Source organism: Plecotus auritus, assembly GCF_963455305.1.
Source record: "Plecotus auritus genome assembly, chromosome: 1".
Lineage (NCBI taxonomy): Eukaryota > Metazoa > Chordata > Mammalia > Chiroptera > Vespertilionidae > Plecotus > Plecotus auritus.
This window is the reverse complement of record NC_137770.1, coordinates 240,298,908-240,318,280: the sequence shown is the minus strand read 5'-3', so window position 1 is coordinate 240,318,280 and position 19,373 is coordinate 240,298,908.

Here is a 19,373-nt window from a genome sequence, read left to right as displayed (position 1 = left end):
GCACCGGCCGCGCGACCATGGTGGCGGGGGCCGGACTCGGCATCCCCGACCCCCGCCAGGCAAGGCCCCATGTGTCCTCTATTCGGACTCCCTCTCTGCTGCATACTTATGGTCGCCCGTCACATTCCCTGGCCTCTGGGTTTCCGTGGACAGTTTCCAAAGCACTCGGGCAAGAAGGCTCTTGGGGAGGCTGTCCAACAGGTGCGGGGGGTGGGGGGAGGATGCGGAGGGGAGCGACGGGCTTCAGGGACTCAGCCCAAGAAGCGGGGTGCTTTATGCTTTTCACGCGCCCGGGTGAGGATGCGGCTCTAGGCTGCATCCTAGGCTGTCCTCCGGGTTAGGATGGGCACTTGGCCGCCGCCGTGCCCTCGCTCCATCACCTGCTTTCCCGGGGCGGACCGTCCTTTGCAGCTGTGGCATGTGATTTGGCACCCAGCGCGGGGTCAGACCACCTGCCACAGGTGTCTCGGGAGTGAAGGTGATGGGAAAGGGGCCGGGGACCTTTGCCACCTGCTTCCCACGTGGTTGCTGCGCGCTCCAAGGAGGGGGACCGTGGTGGGTCAATTTCCCGCATGCCAACTTCACAATTCACCTGTGTCCCTGTTACCCTTTGGATTAGGAAAAGGAAAACGAATTCCTGCCTGCACATTAAGCTGTCAAAACTCCCCTAGACCCACACTCGAGAACCACACGTAAAGGGCCTGCATAGAGCAAAACCCGAGTTCCTGTTGATCATCAAAAGACCGTGAGGGCTTTGACCCTAGCGAGTACCTGATTGCAAGCTCATGGCACGTTGAGAACAGAGTGGCTGCTGGGCAGCATGCTGGGGGCAGCGCCCTGACCGCTGACCGCTGCGCTGCGGGACCAAGATGGACTAAGCCCTGCAGCTGGGAACTGACCCTCAGTCCTCCCAAGTGAGGGAGGAACGGTTCGCAGGATTACATTTTTAAATCCTCCTGTGACCATCCTCCATTAAATTCTCTGCGTTATACTGGGTCAAAACTGAACCTTAATCCCTCAAAAACAAACGTTTTGGTCAAGTCCTCAAGTATTTTGAAAATCAAAAGGTTCTGAAAATTTGATGGCCCCTAAGGTTGCTTACAGCTCGAAATCTATTCTCTGATCTTTTATAGTGTGAAAGCTAGCCCATCCCTATGTATTGATTGTCAGGAAGAAAGTCGGGGTTTATCGCTTGTGTATGTCAGTTCCCATTTACTGTCTCACCATGCTTATTGGCTTATTGCCTTTGCCTTTAACTCAAAAGGAGCCAGAAAGGGGGGGGGGGGAATCTGAATTTTTTTTTTTTTTTTTTTAGGCATCCAGTTGTAGGAGTGATTTTCTCTCATTTGCTATGTATGTCAGGCCTGAGGAAAGACATTGTGTACCAAAGGCTGTGTCTATCCTTTAAAAAAAAAAAAAATTTATCTGTATTGATTTCAGAGGCGGAGAGAGAGAAACATCAATGATGAGAATCATTGATCAGCTACCTCCTGCACGCCCCCTACTGGGGATCCAGCCCGCAACCAGAAGGCATGTGCCCTGGACCAGAACTACCAGGGACCCCTTCAGGCTGTAGGCGGATGCTCTATCCACTGAGCCAAACCGGCTAGGGCTGCTCCTGACCTTTTTCAAACAGCAGAGACAGGAAGGAGCCCTGGGCAGGTACTGAAAGCGTTACGGAGCAAAAGGAGCAAAGTGGAAATGGGAAAGCTGAAGTATTTGGGAAAAGACTCATCAACTGAGTCTTTTCACTGGAGCTGCACTACTTTATGGGACACTTTGTGACACTGCACAGTGGAACCCTCAAAGAAGCCACCATGCTGAACGGCATTTTAAAAACAAACATGAATGTGAACAGTTTTTCCAGTTAACACTATTCTTCAGCTTATTGGATCTGGAAAGTTGTTTTCTTTGAGTTAATTCAACCTATTGCAAGTTATTAATAATCTAAATAAGGGTATTTTCCAATACAGTTGGCTGTAAGGAATTCTGGGATTCAACCAACGTCGGACTGCAAATTTTTGAAAAAGAATTCCAGAAAGTTGATCCCTGAGTGCCTCAGTATAACAACTATTTACATAGCATTTACATTGCATTAGGTATTATAAGTATTCTACAGATGATGTAAAGTAGGCAGAAGGATGTGTATGGGTTATATGCAAGTGTTCTGTCATTTATGTAAGAGACTAGAGCAGGGGTGGGCAAACTTTTTGACTTGAGGGCCACAATGGGTTCTTAAACTGGACCGGAGGGCCGGAACAAAAGCATGGATGGAGTGTTTGTGTGAACTAATATAAATTCAAAGTAAAGGAGCGGAGGGGAGAGCAAGAGAACCGGATAGAACAGCCGGATCTGGCCCGCGGGCCGTAGTTTGCCCACGGCTGGACTAGAGCATCCTTGGATTTTGGTGTCTGTGGGGGTCTGGAACTAATCCCTCATGGATACCCAAGAACATGTCCCTGTGTATTATAAATCTTCCAAATATGAACTTACAATTAATCTTAAGGTAAAAAAAAAAAAAAAGTACACAGCATAGGAAAGCCAGCAGTTCTCTGAGGAAAATGGAAAACAGTTAAAATACCATAATGTTCTTTATCTTATATCAGTCTTAAAAAGAACGAGGCCTACATTTATAATACCACCATTAGGAAAAAATAGGAATATTTAAAAAACATGACAATCCCCACCATTAAAGAGAATCAAATAACATTCTGAGTTAAGTTATAAGGTAAAAACAAGATTTGTATGGCAATGAGCTGTAGTAATTCAATTTAAACATTAATTCAGCAAATAGTGAGTGGTCTGTCAGCATGTCACTGTACTAGCTTCTAGGGAAAGGAATTCTCCATTGGTGGGAAATAGTTTCAATGGAAAAAAGTGATGAATGAGAATGAGAGTCTTAAACAATAGAGAACAAAAAAAAAATTCAATTAAGAAAGTTTTGTTTATAAGTTTATGAATGGACTTATATATTCAAAATTATATTTTAACATACATGCATATATGATTATATAAACTGAGAAGTTTCTAATATTACAATATGTATTCTTAATTGTGTATTTTTATACCTTCATGTAGTATCTACCATGTGGCTATTATATTTTGAAAATAGCAAACCACAAAGTATTTTTTTAAAGGAATGAAAATTTGGTGAGTAGTATACACAACTTTGAAAAATAAATTGAGTAACTTTATATTTTATTAAAGATTTAGTAATTGTGATTTTGAGACTAAACTGCATACATTGAACTCATTGAGTATTAACCATGTACTCAAGCTCCAGAAAATGATCTTATGAAGCTTATAAACTAGCCCTCAGTGTGTTTCCTCGCTAAATGGGCCAATATCTATCCTATAGTAGGAATTGAAAAAAAGTACAATTTCTCTTCTTCTGTCTCTACAAAGCAATTTATCTTTTGAATAGCACTTGCCCAAAATATGTTTGAAATTAATTCCATATGCTTTTCCTGAGTAAACATACACACACACACACACACACACACACACACAGAACACAAAACATTAAGTACTTTGATGACTTGAGAGAACACTGAAGGCTTGGACTCTGACTCTCGAATTGGTCTTCTGCCCTAAGGTAACATGCATATCCTCTCTGCTTCATTTTCCTCACTATAGGATGTTGGACAGATCACCCTGGTGACCTCTTCCAAACTTTTGTAATAATATCCTTGCAACCCATTTTCAGATTCTTGAACGCCTGGGTTAAAAATTGCTAGAAATGCCTATATTATGAATATTGGTAGAAAAGTGTGGTATCCTTCATTAGAGAATGACTTTGCAGTTGGGTCTGAAATAATGCAGGGAATTCAAATGCAGTAACACATCAAAGGTCTGTCAATGTTTAATGGTCCTTCTTTATTATCTATGCATTAATTCTCCATTCCTTTCGCATGAGAGCTGATGAGTTCTGATCACCTTTGCAGTCCCCACCCCAGGCCTCAGGATTTCTGCATGTTAAACAAATTTCCCATATTGTACCTAGATGCCTAAGTCCAAGCACACTGCCCTAAGGTGGCATTCACAGCAATGGAAATGGGATTTGAGACAATTGCTGTGGTACACAATTTTCTGAGTATAGATTCGACCACTGAAGAGAATACAGTTTAGTCTGTATTTCTCATTTGAAAATTATTTCAGCAGAACATGACTTCTGTTTTCTAAACCATAAATGCCATGTGTCTGATTCGCAAAAGGTTCTGAATTTAATTTATTCACCATTTTCTTTTCCAAGAGGAAAATACGAGTTAATAGTTTTTTAAAAACCTGAACAGCTTTGCCACTGATGTTCTAAATAAATCAAATATATTTATTGCTTGGTCCAGAGCGAGCCTTTGCAGTAAATTTATGTGAGTTTATCTCTGAGTTTCAGTAATAATATTATCTGTCCTTGGCAATCATTTTTGGTCTGATATTCATTAGGTTTTATCTTGTTTGGGCTTTACTCCATGGATTTCTAAAGGCCATCAACTCAGTTTGTTTCTGGAAGATGTAGCAGAAATTGAATAATGTGTCTTTGATTTTCATGTACCTGTTACAACTTAACTAAAACAGTCATGAGTAAAATCTTGTTTCTAAAAGCATTTCTCTGGCACAAGAATATATGACTAAAACCATTCTAAATAGGACCTATTGAAAACTGCATTTTGTTAAAAGGGATGTTTTATAAAAGCTATTCTGTTCTAAAGACCTTAAAGTTGGTTTGTTTATATGATAAAAGTGTGTGAACATAAATCCGTACTTTATTGGCTAATATGATCTTTTACACATGATCAGATATAAGGCTTATTTTGTATTAGATTTAAAATTTCTGGAAAATTCTAAAATACTACTGAAAGGGACCATGGTGATGACTTAGCAAACTTTCCATTCCAGATTTCTCTCTTTAAGGAGAAAGAACACTTCCTTTTTCATTATCCCCACAAAAAAATAGATGTGTCATGTTTAGAATGGCTTTCATCATTTAGTCAGATAATTATCAAGAATCTATTTGCAGAATGAACTCAGACTTTCAATAAATTTGTTGATAATTGTCAAAATCTTAAAAAAATAGTTCCAGCTAGCAAAGGTTTTAATTTGGGAATTCACAAATCAGGGGAGGTTTTATTTACCACCTAGTTCATGTTGCTGACTCTTTTGGGTTTTGCCTCAGAATTTTTTTATGGCCCTGTTTTCATTATTCCCTGGTGGTGAGTAATTTACCACTTCTTTTGGCCACTTATCAAATAGGAGTTGGTAATCAAAAGATATTAAAGATACAGTTTTCCTTTCTCCCTAGTGTTTCTATTGAACTTGCATGGATGGAGACAGCTGGGTAATTTTCCTTTCTTGCCCTTTAAGTTCTTTTGGGCTGTGATCATGCCCTTCTACCCTTGTAATTAGCTTTCATTCTGCTCATTAATCAATTTCTACATTCTAATCTGTTTTCTATTTCTTTCTCCTTTTTGTTTCTGAGGTAGTAATGAATGTATTCTTTGGGTCTTATAAAGACCTATTATTTCAGTTTTAGCTCCTTCTGTGCAAACCTTCCTAAGTATTTGTATCTGTTTTTCCTTTGTTTGTTTTTAGGACCAAAATATATTGCAAATACATGATAAATTTTCAGATTCTCAGAATAATCCTCTTTCAGGGTTTCTGCTTTCTAAGTTTTAGAAATGTGTTTATCTGAGTCCGAGGCCTTACATTTTCAAATTGCTCCGTTGTCTGGATCAGTTACCTTCCCCCCTTCTTTTCAATATCCTAAGCTTATATTTACACATAAAATTCTTCTGTAGTTTTTGACATTTCCTACTTTCGTATAAATTTCAAAGAATGAACACTTTTACCTCTTCCGCATGGATGCTTAATAAATGCAGTAACTTAGGTGTACAATTTCATGGAGGAGAACAGTGCTGTGGCTCATTCCTCAAAACAGCGGTGAAGAGAAAGCACGTGTTGTGTCTGTAGCGAACATCATCCTGGAACAGTTTTCTCCTCCTAATGATGCTTTCGTGAGCTGATACGAACATTAATTCTTGTTCACGGAGCATAGGCCCGCTGGTGACAGATACAGGTTGGGGCTAAAAATCCAGCATGTATAACTCATACGTAAGTATTTGATTATTAACAAAACTGAGGCCAAATTAGATGCTGATCATTATTATCTCTCAACTTTCCCTCTGACCATTCATCCATATACTTACCTGTGTAATAACACCAATGGTATAAAAATTCACGTTTAGTGCTGCAAACCATTTTTTTTTAATTCAACTTTAATATTATGGTGCGGTGTTGGAATTTATGATCTGACATGGTTAGCTAGATAGCCTTTTTCTAAACAATACTAAGTTTCATGAAATTTTGTTTTATTTCTACAAGTTTGATATACTCTCCCCGTTTCTAGTTTATCTGGATGTAGACAATAAAATCTCATGGTGAGTAATTTTAAAGATACAAAATGCGGTGATTCCATTGACTTTGGGTAACTACAAGTCCACTCTAAACCTTCTGCCATTCATTTCCCTTTTAACGTTTTAATAATGTTCCACAGAGAAAGCCTAATTGGTATGAGATTGTGTGGGCAGGGCCTTGTTTCATGGTGGTATAACTGGCTTCTCCCTTGAAAGCAAATAACTTTCATTGTATTAAGGGTAGTTTCTTAAAAATAGCACAGCAGCAAGGATTTTTCTTCTAAATCTGTATTTTTTTTAAACTAAATTTTCAGATAGACAGTGCCCATTAATTCTCCAGGGACCTATATAAACACAGGTGGGCTCACCCATGCTAACGGTTTTCTCAAAACAATCTGTTTTTGGTTCAGTTTGTTATTTGTTTCCATGCCAAAGTGGGTAAAATGTTTATTTGAGACTAGACCAGTGGTCGGCAAACTGCGGCTCGCGAGCCACATGCGGCTCTTTGGCCCCTTGAGTGTGGCTCTTCCACAAAATACCACGGCCTGGGCGAGTCTATTTTGAAGAAGTGGCATTAGAAGAAGTTTAAGTTTAAAAAATTTGGCTCTCAAAAGAAATTTCAATCGTTGTCCTGTTGATATTTGGCTCTGTTGACTAATGAGATTGCCGACCACTGGACTAGACCATAGAATTTAATCTCAAATGATAACAGTAAACTAGACAAGGTCTTCAACTAGAGAGACAGCAGAGTGAAATGGAGAAAGGTGTACCCTTGGGGGCAGGAGGCCTGGGTAGGATTCTGTGCTGCCCCATCACTAGTCATCAAACCTGGGATCAGCTCTGGGCCTCAGTTTCCCGATCCATATAGCAGAAGGTGGGCGACATTGTCTCCAAGTTTCCCTTCAGTTCCAGAGTTATGAGGTCTTCGATACTCCTTGGGTTATTTTAGGCTGGAATTAAATGTCGACTTGGCATAAGCTTGTAGTAGTATTTTTCTTCTGATGAACTCAAGTACCTTATTCTAAATTGTAATGCTTATGTTAAATTGCTTACCCTTCCATCAACAAACTTTAGTATTTCTTCTTCGGCAAACATTTCTTGAGTATTTTTTTATGTGCCAGGTACTGTGCAAAGCCCTGGAGTGACAGAGATAAATGAAATGTGTTTCTTGTCCACAGTGATTGCATTGCAATGTGGTAAGTACCCACTAGAATGTTCTGCCCTGGGACTCAAAGGAGAGACTGATTGGTTGGGCTCTGGGGGGGAGCCAGGACAGCTCAGGAAGAAGTGGCATTTGAACAGATCTGGAAAGATGGGTTTGCCATGTAGAACATGGGACTGAAGAAGGTAACTGAAGGGACTCACAGGCAGGCAAAGGAGCATGGACAGAGTGAGAGGGGTAGGAAAATGCAGAGTGCTGGAGCAGAACTTCAGGACGGAGTTTTCGTTTTCAGGGCTCAATCATAGGGAGCAGACGGTAGGTGAGCCAGGACGTTGCCTGGACAGAAGAATGGGCAGGAAGGGGTCTGGAAGGGGACTGAGGAATCAGGGGATTAAAGGTTGCTAACACTACCGCTGGGCCTTCTTCACAAGTTTGAGAAAAAGTCATAGTTTTTTAGATTGATCTGTAGAGAGATTTCTTTACCCATAATCATTGGGTAGACCAGTTAGAACAGTTGTCTGTGTTTCTTAGCACTTACTATGTATTAAGCCCTATTCTCATATGCAAGTCCGATATCTAGTCAAGAACTTTCACCAACATCTTTTTCGTTGTTAAAAATTTTTCTCGGTATAACATTTGTAGAACAAACTTTTTTTTAAGAAATGTGTTTTGGTTAGCTGTAAGAAAAAGCTGGAAGACAAAAGATAAGGTTTTTGACAGAATCAAAGATACATTTGGATCATAGGCAGTGTATTCTCCCCATAAAATATACCGCATTTCACCTTAAAAGCCCAAGTCCAGCCATTTCAAGGATAAATGGGATGATGGCTTCAAAGTGGCTTTTTGTAAACGTTAAAGCTCTAGATTATGTTGAATAAGTACAACTATCAGAAAAAAAAATACGCTATTAAATTTTATGTCTGAGTCTCAGCCCTCTACCCCCAGAATTATGGGGTGGGGTAAGGACTGTGTGTCATCTTGCAATCACTCTGTTTTGAGCCATTTAATTTAGACGCATTATTTTAAGGTAAGTGCATTTACTTTGGCCGTCAGCGTGCAATTTTAATTAGCACTTGGAACACAGCAGAAGAGGTTGATGAGGTCCAAGACACAAAGAAATACCTACACAATGGCCTGCCTAAGGACTCGGGCAGCATCCAAGAAAGATGCTTTCAGCATAATGCCGGGTACTTCTGAGAAATACCTTCATTGGCACATCTACTCTTGTACATTTAATCACGTCAGTGTTTTGAAAGCCAAAATATTGGCATTAGCAGTTTTGTCATCTGTACTATGCTAGGAGAGAATATTAATTTCTTAGCTTATTCTGATCAGCAGTTGATGTAAAAGAAGGCTAAAGTCATTTTCTACATCTGCCCAGAATTTGCTTTTCAACTTTGCTAGCCAAGCTCTTACTCATCCTTGGAACCCCAGTTCTACTGTCCCCCCTCACAGTCTTCCCTAATCTCTTTCCCTGATGGCCATTCTCTTTTCTGAATATACCCATTGGCCATATATCTCCAACTGCATGACCACACTGTGTTGTCATTATTTTTCATGCATCATTCTCCACTCTTGACTCTCAATGCCATATTTGTAGAAACTGTGTGCCCATATCTGTGTTTTGGTTGAATCCAGTTAAAAGGCACTGCATGGTGAGATAGAAAAACCATGCACTTTATAGTTAAACTGCTATGAGGTAAATCCTAACTTACTTGCTGGGGGGACTTGGGCAAGTTACTCAATTTCTTTGAGCTTCAAGTAAAGGTAGTATTGCCTGCTGTGCATGATTGTTGTGAAGATTAAATGAGATCTATCCATCAGTTTAACAAAAACAGAGAGGTCCTAAAATACGTGAAGCACAATACTGGGTGCTAAGAATATAATGGTGAATAAGGCACGAACCTGCCCTGAGAATGTTATAATTAGGTAGGGAGAGGCAAACAGGAAAACTAGATCATTGCAGTATAAGTCTCAAAGGATGAGTAAGAATTCACTAGCACGGGTTCTAGGGGTCTGGGTGAAGGCAGCAGGATTTGGGGTAGAATATGTGCAATGCCTTTGAGCCAGAGAGAGGATAGTGAGTCAAGACACAGAGAGAGAGAGGCATAAAATAGCAGTGGCCGTGGGGCTGCAGCTGGAGATGTGGATACCACGGAGAACCCGTGAAGAATGTATGGCCAGTTGGCTTTTCAGAAAGATCTTCCTTGGCAGTGTGTGGAGTGGTTGGAGATCGCCAAGGGAAACGGGTAAGAGGATGTTTGCCTAGATGATGGCCTCCATGGCAGGAGTTACCATGGGATTGAAATAAGAATGTATTTAGGAGCTAGGAAAGTCAGGATATGATCAGGTATGGTGGTGGGGGAAAGGTGGGAAGGAAGGGAGAGGAAACACTAGAGAAGTCAATGGTTTGGGTTGTAGGTGGGGAATGGAAAGGGAATCCAGTGTGGAAACTATGTGGTAAGCACTGCCCATGGGCAGTGCAGGACATTTTGACTTCATCATTTTGAGCTCTTGTATGCAGGGCGGGGCAAAAGGAGGTTTACAGTTGTTCCTATGGAAAATAGTACAATCTATAATAATAAAAGGGTAATATGCTAATTAGACCAGACATCCTTCCTGATGAAGCTGGGTCGGAGGGAAGCCAGCCCGGGTCCCGGGTGCCTGCTGGTAAGTTGGAGGAGGGAAGCCCGGGTCTCAGATCCCAGAGGGAAGCCGGTGCCGGCAGCCAGGGGAAGGAAGGCCTACGCTTGCATGAATTTTCCTACATTGGGCCTCTAATAACTAATAAATAACTATAAAAGAATAAACTCTGTGTTTTGCATACTCACAACTGTAAACCTACTTTTGTTCCACTCTGGGTTTTGGCCCTGCTGGGATTTTTTTTCCTTGAATATAAACATTACCGTAAGGATGATATCAACAATGGTGAATTTTGTGACAAATATTTATTCTGGGGTGAACTCCATTAAGCCAATTTAATTTCTTGATCCATTTCCTATATGGCATATTTAAACTGTTTCCAACTGTTTTTGCTTTATTTTTATTTTATCAACATTATTCATCAGGAAAAAAATCTTTCTTGTGTGGACTTTATAACAAAAGCTGGATTTTTCCACTTATTTTTCTCCATCTTGGTCAATTTGTACAGCTTTTTCCATGCTAAATTTTCTTTTAGGTCCACTCTTGTTGCCATGACAAATTTTACCATGTCAAGTTTTACACATAGAAACTTTTATATCAAATATTTAATTTTTCATCAATTTTAAGAAATGATACTTTTTACCATTTGCTATCCTTGCTATAGTCAGCTGTAGTTTATATTTTCTTAATCAAGCCTCATATTTTTTTAAAACAATTTTTGCAGTTTTAAAATCTATTCATGACATGTGATTCTCAAGTCAACCTTTCATTTACAACACATTTTACTACGGATCCTTTTGACTCTGTCAATCTGAGGAGGTGTCCAGGAAACAGTATATGTATATGTGTCTGCTGATTTGGAGAGACATCTGGAGCCAGATATAGGTCTGGGAGTCATTTGCATCTGGATGTTGAGCAAGGGGATGGGTGACATTCCTTGAGAGGGGGTATAGCACGAGAGAAGAGCACCCGGAAAACCAGAAGGAGCACCAACATTCTGGTTGGAGGAGGAGGAGGCCATGAAGGAGAGGCAGGAAGTAGGAAGAAACAGGTCAAGGCGGAGGAGAGGTCAATGCTGCAGAGGGCCCCTAGGATACACATTGAAACGTGTCCTCTAGAGTCAGCAGCATGACACCGTGACTGTCCTCAGTGACAGCCAGCCTGAATGCAGAAAGAAATACCCAGCTGGGAGTACCCACAAGAGAGAAAGAAGTGACTGGGGGCATTTGTACAGATGCCAGCTGCAGGAAGGAGAGCCTGTTTGCTTCTCTGTTGACTGGTTTATTTCCTTACTTGAGACTCAGTGCACAAAATTCATGCATGGGTGGGGTCCCTACAGATGCCAGCTGCCAGCTGGGGCCTCCTTTCCCATGGTTGGCTGGCCAGCCCCGCCCCTGATCAGGGTTGGGGCAATCAGGGTGGGGCTGGCCAGGGAAAGGGGCCTCAGGCTGTTGTCGGGCCAGCCCTGACCCCTGGCCAAACTCGCAGTCGAACTCTTAGTTGAGGGGATAATTTGCATATTAGGCTTTTATTATATCCTCCTATATAATAAAGAGCTAATGTGCTAATTAGACTGGACTGCAGAACAACCTTCTGGAATGACCAGTGGGCAGGGGGTGGAGCCGAGAGGCAGCCAGGGCTGTGAGGGCCGAGGCAGCAGCTGGGGCTGCTGTGAGGGCCGAGCCCCTTGCACGAATTTTGTGCATCGGGCCTCTAGTAGGATAATAAGAAAGAGACTTGAGCATGGTTAAGTGCCAATGGGTTGGAGGGAGAGGATGAACATAAAGGAGAGTTGGTATAGGACCCCAAAAAGCACATTAGGACCCCAGTCCTTTCCAGGGGGTGGGAGCTGACATCAGTCTTGCTGCTTGCAGCTGGATACCCAGTGAGTCATCAGTTGCCATGTACCCCAAGATACAGCCACCATAAATTGGCCCATCCTACTGGGCTTCAACTTTGGTGTCCCAAATAACACGCTGATTCCTTACTGGACTGTATCCCTGAACTATCACTAGTTACTTAACACTTTTTATTTATTTAGAATGATTTCTTTTTTTTTTCTTTTTTAAAAATTAACACTTTAAATCCTCAATAAAAGGGATTTTATCTCTGGTCCCTAAGCTCACAATACTATCTATCATATGCCCTGACCCTTGAATAGTACTACTTTTGAGAACATCCTGCCACCACATGTTACCCACAGCATCAGATGTGCTTGATAACCTCTCTCTCTCCAGGTGTGAGGGGCGCAGGGGTTGGGGTGGGGATGTTACCACATCTACTTAGATCAGGGGTGGGGAACGTCAGGCCTGAGGGCCATATAAGGCCTGTGATATCATTTGGTCTAGCGCTACCAAGGCCTGAGGGGTGAGTTAATTAAATGTTTGACCAAATAGAGCAGGCTAATTTTTAAGTTGATAATTTTGTATGGCCGGTGAATGATGTTAAAAATATCCAAATGGCCCTTGGCAGGAAAAAGGTTCCCTACCCCTGACTTAGCTCCATCACTCACAGGTCAGATCAAAGGACAAAACAGAACTCTGCCATGACCCCACCCCCACCCATTCCCTGTTCCTTCTGTTTGTCCTGAGATTGCACAAGTTTCAGCAAAACTTGGGTTGTTCACAAATAATGGGGCACTAGCCAACACACACCCCATCTATCCATCCATGGAGCTCCTACCTAGCAGCCATCTGTCTTTTCCCTTCCTGTTTGTTGGGCATATGGGGGTTGAAACATGAAGAGAGACACTGCCCCAGCCCTCATGGAGCTCATGGCCAGCGGGTGAGTGTGATGTTGCAATGCTGGGTGAACGGTGGGCAAGGCAGAGAACCAGTTTGTCTAGGTAAGCAGGGACTGCTCGATTGCCTTAAGGTTTTGTGGGTTTTTTTTTTTTTTTTGAAGAATCTATAACAATATTATGGCCAATTGGACATGTGAGATACACTCTGCTTATCCCAATGTAATCATCTCGCCCGCCAGTTCACACAGCTCCAAAGGTTAACTTTGTTTTATGAAGCTGGTTAGGTTCCAGGATGGTGATTACCTTAAAGAAAACGTGTCTCCTTCTGTAGCAACCAGGATGAGCTACTGACCCTCCCGGACGCTGACGAGAGGACATTCTCATTGGATCCCTTTATATTTTTAGCTGGCCTCCCCTGGAACCCGACCTTGTCCTTTTTAAAAAATTTCCTTCGGGACACAGTGTCAGACAACTTTGTTGGCTATTCTTGAGGCAAGTGTATTTGTTTGACCTTTGGTATTTAGTTCTGGCATTTAGACACAATGGTGACCTGCATCTCTCCCTGACAAGCTTTCCAAGCCTCTGTCTTTGTTTGCTTGCCTGTGTCCGGGTCCCACCAATGTGCCACTGCCGCTGGGTCCCAGCACAAGGCATCCCGTGTGGGTAGGACAGTCATTTTACTTTTTGAATATTCATAACATTTATGTAATTCCCTGCACCAAGCCACAATTCCCCTTGGGGGTCTAAATGTGTCTAATTAGGTTGAGAGAGAATCAGAGGTACATCTCATCCCCCAAATTGAAGTGTGCAATAAACCCTACATGAACATGAACTGTAAACCAATTTAATACTAACCTTAGACTCCCGCCATGGTAGGCTGTTGGAAAAAGGAAAGAAAAGGAGACCCTCACTCTTCCCAGGGCTCTCTCTCTGTCCCCAACGTGTGTCACAGTTCCTGGATCCTGTCCTCTGCCAAAGAATGAGTGGGAGTGTTTTTGGGTTTGTCCACAGTTCACACCGGGTGGGGCTGGCTGTCTACAGTGGGTCTCAGCCACATGGCCATCCCTGGAATGAGTCTTCTCCTCTCTGAGGGGAATGAAAGATGGGTTCTCTCATTCTTAGGACCCAGATGCCATTTGCTCCCCAGATGGGGCATGGGGTGGGGCAGCGGATGGTAACAGACAGCTTTCCTGTTCTACCCTCACATCTGCTACCTGAGGCCCTGAACTCACAAGTACCTCTGTGCCCCAATGGGGACAGAAAGGAGGGACACGGGAGAAAAAAGACACAATTTAGTATCTTACATAGTATCCTGCCATACAAGCAAAAGTGCTAGTAGAAAAGAGGGTCTCTCTTAAATATTTAGAAAAGATACTTCTTTTTTTAAAAAATTACTTTTATTGAATTTATTGGGGTGACACTGATTAACAAAGTTATACAGATTTCAGGGGCACAATTCCACAGCACATCATCTGTACACTGTATTGTGTGTGCACCACCCCAAGTCAAGTCTCCGTCCATCACCATTTATCCCCCCTATACCTTCCTTCACTTCCCTTCACCACCCTCCCTCTAGCAATCACCACACTGTCATCCCTGTCCATGAGTTTTTTCTTTTTTTCTTTTTTGCCCAATCCCTCAACCCTCTGCCCCCACTCCCAGCTGTCAGCCTGCTCTCTTATCTATGAGCCTGTCTCTATTTTGCTTGTTCATTTTGTTCATTAGATTTCACATATGAATGAAATCATATGGGACTTGTCTTTCTCTGACAGGCTTCTTTCACTTAGCACAATGGTCGGCAAACTCAGTCAACAGAGCCAAATATCAACAGGACAACGATTGAAATTTCTTTTGAGAGCCAAATTTTTTAAACTTAAACTTCTTCTAATGCCACTTCTTCTAAATAGACTCGCCCAGGCCGTGGTATTTTGTGGAAGAGCCACACGCAAGGGGCCAAAGAGCCGCATGTGGCTCGCGAGCCGCAGTTTGCCGACCACTGACTTAGCACAGTGCTCTCCACCCAGGTCTATCCATGCTGTAAGGTGCTTCTAACTGTAGAGAAAAAGTACTGAAAGAGTTCTGGCAAGACGGAGAGGGAGGATGTCGCAGACTGCTGGAGGATGCGGTTGGGGGAGCAGTGCTTCCCCTCTGTACGGCTCCTCTGTCCTGCGCTCTTGTCACTTCCTCTCGGCCACTCTCTTCCTCAGCCACACTGTCTTCCTTTCTTTGTCCGTTCCCTTTCCTTTCCCTGTCATTGTCCCCCACTCTCACCTACACCCATGCTGGGAAAGCCATGCAGAGGCCTGAGCAGGCACTGGGAGGCTCCCCTACTTGGAGGTTGTATTTTATTTTATTTTTTATTGATTTCAGAGAGGAAGGGAGAGGGAAAGAGAGATAGAAACATCAATGATGAGAGAGAATCATTGATCAGCTGCCTCCTGGATGCCCTCTACTGGGAATCGAGCCCGCAACCTGGGCATGTGCCTTTGACCGGAATCGAACCTGGGACCCTTTAGTCCGCTCTATCCACTGAGCCAAACCAGCTAGGGCTGGAGGTTTTACTTAGAGCCCCATACACCACCATGCTTGGACTTTTATCTGTGGATTGCTTCTGTAAAATATTTCCTTTTAATTTCTGCACATACAATAGTATTATTATTTTTTATATGTAATTTTACTTTTTGAATATTTTTATCATTTATGTGATTTTAAAGTCAAAATGATATAGTCATACCCAGAGCACTCTTTCTTCCATCCTAGTGTCCTCCATTCTGTTTGCCAGGTAATTAATGTTGCCAGCTGCTGACAGGTAATTTTGTTTCTGTTTATTCTTCTATATTCCTTTTTGCAAATGTAAGAATACATGGGTGAATGGTGACATACGACTTAGCAGTTTGCACCTTGCTTTTTGCACATAAATGTTTGTCTTGGCACCCATAGATAGGCACATGGGGATCTCTTTGTTTTTCAAGGTTGAATGTATGGAATTGTGGGAACATATGATAGTTTATGACTTCCCTATTGATAAACGTTTGATGGTTCCAATCTTCTGCTATTATAAATAATGATGCAATGAATAGATGAATAGTACTTTGAATCTTTTAATGGCTTTCTTTTAATAAAAACAAGTAGGAAAGAAGATAGGAGGGCAGAAAGGAGAAAGGGAGAGAGAGAGAGAGAGAGAGAGAGAGAGAGAGAGAGAGAGAGAGAGAGAGAGAGAGAGAGAGAGAGAGAGACCAGTTTTTTAAAAAAGATGTTTCCTTGAACAAGAACATTTTTGGAAGAAGACCTGGATGCTGTAGGGAAGTAGCTGACATTCCAAAGTGTTGTCTAGTCCTGATGGCATTTGTGCCCTGTGGGAGGACCCCAAGCACTAGCCCTGTCCACCCACAGCCATTGTATTAAAGGGAGACCTTGATCTGATTGGATGTTTGGTGGCTGACTGTCCTCAACTCAGGCAGGATCAGTTCTCTGTGATGCCAGGAAGCCTCCCTTCCAGCATATTCTCTTGATTGTCACTGATTCTTTTGACAGGGATAAACCTCCTATTTACAACCAGAGCCACACAATGGAGAACATTTGCTGACATTAATGTGCAAATAGCATCTTATGATTCTGGGATACCAATTCCAATGTATGGGTGTTTTCCCCACCCCAAGCAATTCTCAGACACCAGTCTGGTGTCCTACCATCCAACTCAATCCTGACACTATCTGCCCAACGGTGGAATCAGATTCCACAGGTTAAGGCCTCAGAACCACAAGACTGCCCTCCACTTCAGATGCCAATTGCAAGTCCAAGTTGTCACCTGTGCTTCCAACCCGCTGGCTACAAGTCAGAGGCTGCCATGACTCCATCCTTGAGATCTGCTAATTTCTAGAGCAGCTCACAGAATTCAGGAAACCAGTTCACTCACTAGATCACCAGTTTATTAAAAGGGTATTACAAGATTCGAATCCACAGCCAGATGAAGGGATACAAGGTCTGGAACAAAGGAGCCCCCGTCCCTGTGTAGTTTGGGGCCTGGGGTGGTGGACGTGGATGAGTCTCATTTCCCACCCTGGAAGCTCTTCAAACCTGTTTTTTGGTCTTTTTATGGATGGAGACTTCATCACAGAGGCATGATTGATTAAATCACTGGCCATTGGAGATTGGTTCAACTTCCAGCCCTTCCCCTCTCCCCAGAGGTCAGGGAGTTAGACTCAAGTTCCAATCTTCTAAACTCCCAATTGGTTCCCCTGGCAACCAGCTCCCATCTTTAGGTGCTTTCCAAAAGACACATCAATAATTTACAAAGGGCGCCCTTAACATTCTCATCACTTAGGAGCTCTGTGCCAGGAACCCAGAAGAAGGTCAAATAAATATGTCTTATAAAGTCACCGTCTCACACATCGATAGTAGGTACTTTCTTGAGAAGATACTTTGATAGAGCAGAGGACAGGGCATGCGTGATGACTTGAGATGTAGGAGATGGACAGGTCCCTTAGGGCTGAAGTAGGAAGGAGACACTAGGAATAGGACACACATTTTCAGACGTTTCTCCAGGATGTCTCCCAATCTCTGCCAACTCAATATGTGTCACATGAAGAGTTCTGCTGATTTGGCGCAAAGCTGTATTGATCTCTCCCAATAACTTCCAGCCAAGTCAGCAGGACTCTATGTAACGTGGGCATGACTCTTTAGTCCTCCCAGAGGTTCTAGAGCTGCCTAATGTCCTTGAATAAATTCCTTGTCTGCTTTAACTTGAACTTTTAAGAACAGATGACCTCAGAAAGCTGGACTTGACGACATACATGTGGCCAACTTTTGTATTGTTACATATTTAAGGATCTATACAAAGACCATAGCTTGGTAGTTGACTGTATCGGTGGGTTCTACAGATATTTTTACTGCTGTCAAAGGGCTCAACATTTTTTCTAAAGTTTTGGCCCCTCTGGTCTTCAATGAAAATTCCTACCTCTGCAGTCACCATTTTCTAGATGTCTGAGAAAGGTCTCCCAAGAGTAGGGTTACTATGGTTAAAGGGCTTGAAGGGGCCAATTTGAGTCACTAGATCCCAAGCCCTGTAAGATCTTAGATGGTTCTGTGTGTTCGTGTGATTGAGGCCTGCAGGTCCTGAAGCTCTATCAACAGCTCCTGAAAAAGCTCTCTGACAAGTCTCTAATTATTAGCTTCTTTGTTCTTTCTTTTTGAAATCTAGAAGAAATTAATAAAAAGTTAATTGAGAAGGTGCTTTCATTTGGATTCTGGCTAAAGTCAGAAAGGTCTAATTTTAGGGCTATTGATCCCAGGAAATGACCTGTTAGACCACCTATGAAACAGCAATAATGTTATTAGAGGATATTACCAGAAAAATAATCTCCTAAACAGAAATATGAAGATTGAAGATATATGTGTGTTTATATTTACAGTGAGTTGAGTTTTATATAAGCCCAGTTATATGCATGTAATAGGGGCATGGGATGGTGGAAGTTTTTATTTAGAGGTGAACAAAGGATATCATATTGGAGCATCTACACTAATAAAAGAGAAAGATGCAAATTGACCATACCTCTGTGATGCCCACAAGCCAATCAGGAGTGAGATGCAAATTGACCCAACAAAGATGGAGGGTTAATTTGCATACCCAGGTGCCAAGTGGCTGGGGGTGGGGCAGTGCCAAGCGGCCTGGGTCCTGGGGATGGGCGCCAAGCCTGCAGCCTCCCGGAACCATTGCCACCCCGGGAGGCGAGGGAGGCAGCGCCAAGCCACGCCTGCAGGCTCCTGGGACCATCGCCAGCCCTGGGAGGTGAGGACGGCCGTGCAAATTGACAGCAGACAGCAGGGCCTGCTTGGCCATCACCAGGACAACCCAGGAGCAGGCAAGCGCGGCCCGCAGGCAGCACCCAGTGGGACCTGCTTGCCCATTGCCGTGGTGTGGAGCAGGCAGGCCCCGCAGAGAGCAGAGAACCATGGGGAGCGGGCCTAAGCCATCAGTAGGACATTTCCTGAGGGCTCCTGGATTGGAGAGGGTGCAGGTCAGGCTGAGGGACCCACCCCCGCCCTGCCTGAGCACAAATTTCGTGCACCAGGCCTCTAGTGTAAATGTAAGAATTTAAGTATGTCTTGACTTTGGAACATGGTATACAATTAACTTACTTTTTTTAAAAAAAAATCCTATGGTTTAACAAAGGCTTCTCAGTTTGCAAAGCTTTGGTGGGAAATTGGCATATTTGCATAAGGATCCTAAAAGCCTTCTGAGAGAGAAGGAAGTCAGGCACCAATTGCTTCCACCAAATGTTAAAATTAGGAAAACCTACCTCTGTGCACTGTGGGGTCCCTGACCAAGGTGCAGTAACCCAAGGACACTAATCTTCCCAAAGGGGAAAGTGGAGTCTGTCAGTGATTTGAGCTCCTCACCATCACCCCACGTTAGGGT